Source organism: Echinops telfairi, unplaced genomic scaffold (assembly GCF_000313985.2).
Source record: "Echinops telfairi isolate 266 unplaced genomic scaffold, ASM31398v2 ScPeMD7_7469;HRSCAF=8507_1, whole genome shotgun sequence".
Taxonomy (NCBI): domain Eukaryota; kingdom Metazoa; phylum Chordata; class Mammalia; order Afrosoricida; family Tenrecidae; genus Echinops; species Echinops telfairi.
In genome coordinates this window covers 120,580,658-120,584,702 of record NW_022111373.1, presented here as the reverse complement: position 1 = coordinate 120,584,702, position 4,045 = coordinate 120,580,658, and positions in this window count along the sequence as shown.

Here is a 4,045-nt window from a genome sequence, read left to right as displayed (position 1 = left end):
GAATAGACAGCTGTAATTCAATGTGAAGAAAATCACAATCCTCACAACTGGGCTACTAGATAGCATTGTGATAAGGGGGGCGGGGGGCGGGGAATAAAGCTGCCAGATGTTTTATTTTACTTAGATTCACAATCAATGTTCATGGAAGAAATGCTCAAACACTCAAAACTCATAGCCATCAAGTTCTTTCCCACTCATCATGCCCTATAGGACAGGGTAGCACTGTCCTTGTCCAGGACTGTAACTCTTTATGGGAGTAGAAAACCTCAACTTTGTCCCAAGGAGTGGCTGGTACCAGGGACTGCCAAAGGAACAAAACATTGCCTTGGAAGAAATGCATTCAGAATGCTTTTTAGAAGAGAAGATGGCAAGCTCTCCTCTCACATAATTGGGACATGTCAGGAGAGCATTCCCTGGAAAAGAACATCATGTGTTCCAGAGTCGAAGGGCAGTATAAAAGAAATAGAGCCTTAGTGAGATGGCTTGACACAGTGGCTGCACTAATGGGCTGATGGTGCAACCATTGGGCATTATTTCTATCTGTTCTACACATGGGCGGTAATCGATTCAACAGCACCTAATGACAACAGCAAATTTGCGTCTCTTTATCTATATTAGAGAAATAAGATCAATGAATGACACAGATATGTGCACATTCATGATCATCACAGCGATACTTAAACTAGCAAAAATATTGAGACAACATAAATGCCCACCAGTGGATGCATGGATGAATAAACTATGGTACATACATACAATGGACCACCATACAACCTTAAAGAATAACAAAGAATTTGCAAAAACATCTACTAACATGAATGAACCCGGAGGACATTATGCTGAGTGAAATTAATCAATCAAAAGGGGAAAATATTGTACAAAATCATAATTATAAAAAGTCAAGGAAATATTTTCACACTAAATGTAACACTCTTTGATGGTTCTAATCAGTTAGAATGGAAATTAGGGAAGGGGGAAGTGTCAGGCTAGAGTGTAGACAAGTATTAACTTGAGTGATGGGGAAGGCAAGATAGGATAAAAAGATGGTTAGGAAAATATGATGGAGGCAGGGAAGGTTTGCAAGAGTTAAAAGCCACAAATTATATATACAAACCTGCAGGCATGGTGATCTAGGAATACATACTTGGCTAGACACACCAGCTGAGCAGGTGTGGGAAGGACAGTTTCAGTACACCTACGAATATATACAGGTTTGAAAGCAGGTCCTCATTTTTATGTATCTGTCTTTGATGAAAATATATTTGTAAATACAGTGGAGCATTCAGGGGGCAGAGTTACAAAAGCTTCTTCTGCATAGTCTTGAAGGAAAGAGCACTGGATGCAAGAGATCAGGACCATAGTCCTGGGGAGACAGCAAGATGCAGCGGCATAAAGAGTTTACAAAGACAATGTTCTATATCCTACTGTGGTGAGCAGCAGTTGGATCCTAAAAGCTTGTGAGCAGCTCTCTAAGGTGCAGCTACTGATTGGAGAAGAGTGATAACAACGGAAGGGCATGTAGAAATAATTCTCCTGTTTCTCCCACAGAGTGACTGTTGACGTTACAGTTAACAGCCCAACTCCCAAGCACTGTGCTACCAGTGTTCCTTAGAAAAAATTAGTCCAATGGACTGATAGACCAACCAAGCATGTCTCCACAGACCAACAGACCTAGCTGGCTCCTGACTACCAACTTCCCTGCAACTTCAAGTTCACTACCAACTTCTCTGAAACCAATCACATCAGAAGGTCCTAGATAGAGTGGGAGAAAACTATGTAATAGAAACTCAAAATCTAAAGACACCAAATGAACAGGTCAGATAGAGAAAGATGGAACCCCCGAGGCTATTTCCCTTAGTCATCCTCCAGGTCTGGAACTGAACTTGCCCCCTGTATCAGAATAATCATCCACTGAAGGTCTGAAGGCCAGCAGTTACCCGAAGACAGAGGGTGAGGAAGGAAGGAATGGAAACAGGAAGCCCTAGGAGGAAATGGGATCAAAGATGGTGCATTGAGGGATTGAGTTGCATGCATCGAAACAAAAGGTGTACAAACTATCGAATATAAAACTGGTTATTTGCTCTGGACTCCTTCACCTGATGCACAGTGATTTTTTTTTTTTTTAGTTAAGTAAAAATAAGACGTTATAGAGCAAAGATGCCCCTTTGAGGATTAAGCTGTACCTTCCCCAAGCTGTGGTGTGTTCAATTGCCTCGTATGCATGTGATACTGCATGAAGAATAAGTGAGGCCACAAGGACTTCTTCTTGGGTACTTTGACATGTTATCAGAAGAGACCATGCCTGGAGAAGAGCATCGCGCTTGATAAAGAGGAAGCTATGCAACGCGATGCATTGACACAAGGGCTGCAATGAGGGGCTCAAGGTTTGCAGTCGCTGTGAGCATGACACAGAACTGGGCCGTGTTCCTTCTGCTGTGGTTGCTGTCAGCAGGAGCCGACTCAATGGCGGCCAACACACATCACACACGATATCTAGGGAGGGCTGGTGGCATGATGGGTAAGCTCTTGGCTGCTAAGTGAAAACTAGAGGTTTATATATTTATTATTTATTTAAACTAGAGGTATAAACCTGCCACACAGTCTGCTTTCAGAAAGCTCATAGCCGTGGAAACGCTATGAGACAGTTCTATATTATATGGAGGCTCTAAGCCAGCATCAACTCAATGGCAGGGAGCTAATACTTATCAGAAGAAAGACTTAGTTCCCTATATTTAAAACTCAACCACAACTCAATGGCAGGGACTTAATACTTATCAGAAGAAAGACTTAGCTCTCCATATTTAAAACTCAACCACTGACACTCTCATGATAAAGACCTGACCCCATTGTGCATGGGGTTTTCATGAGTCAGAGCCAACTCAATAGTAGTTAACAGCATAAATGGGGAATCAAACATACAACATACCAATGTCCGCCAATGACATCAGAGAATTCATATCCACCTTTCCCCATAGGATATAAGTTGATTGTGGTGATTCATATGATTCACCTTAAGCTTGCTTAAGCATATGAAGAAGCTTCAGGACTAGACAACATCTTATTCTGTTATACTTAAGTTGACCATGACTTAGAGCCAGCTATTTGGTGATTAACAATCTCAGATGACTGTACTAGAATCCTCATGAAAGCAGGGATCTTGCATGTGTCTCATTTCCTCTTGAGAAAAAAGCACCTAGAATAGTCCCTGACTCATATAAGGCACTAAAAACTCAAACGTAAGTAGATGCATTAATGGGTTAAACCTAAGAGACCATATTTGTGATTTTAAAAGCCTTGAATTAGTCCATTTAACTAGGTAGACTTTTGCTAGACCTAAATCATCTTGGGAGCTTTACTGTAGAAGGCATTTCTTTCTGGAATCCCTCCAAAATACAAGCTCTCTGATTCTGACAACTTCAAATATCTTTAATGATTTCTTTAAAGAGCACTAAAACGGCAGGCTACTAAAAAGGAGATAACTGTACCATCCCCGCTCGTGAATGGACTTAGCAAGCATTTAAGGAGCCTTAACATCAATCTTCCACAGCTAGATTTATAACGCATCCATTTTATGAATCGCTTTGACTTGGATCCTGAAGCCCCTAGGCACAATTTTGCAGGGAGTTCCTATGACACACATACATTAAACTGAGAAGCAGGAAATATGATTCTCCTAGAGGCTGGTACTCACCTGCTTTGATTATGCTGCATAGTAAGTCAGGTTAGGTTGGCAGGTCATTATCTGAGGGATACTGCCAACAATAGGAGAATAGCAGGGCAAGGGGGGTTTACACTGAAGAAGCTAAAGTACATACATCCAAACCACAGGGGCTATTTTCTAAAAATAGTGGCAAAAATTAGAGTTAGTCCCTTTGGGGTTCATTCCAGCCTAGGTGCTTGATGTATATGCGTGCCTTTTTAGGATATTTAATATATCCAGGCTATATGAACAAAACAGCAAGGTAAAATGAAGCACTAGACTTTTCCATTGGCAGAGATTGGCAGAATGATTGGTGGAGGTCATTAGGTCTCTCCGAATAAGTAA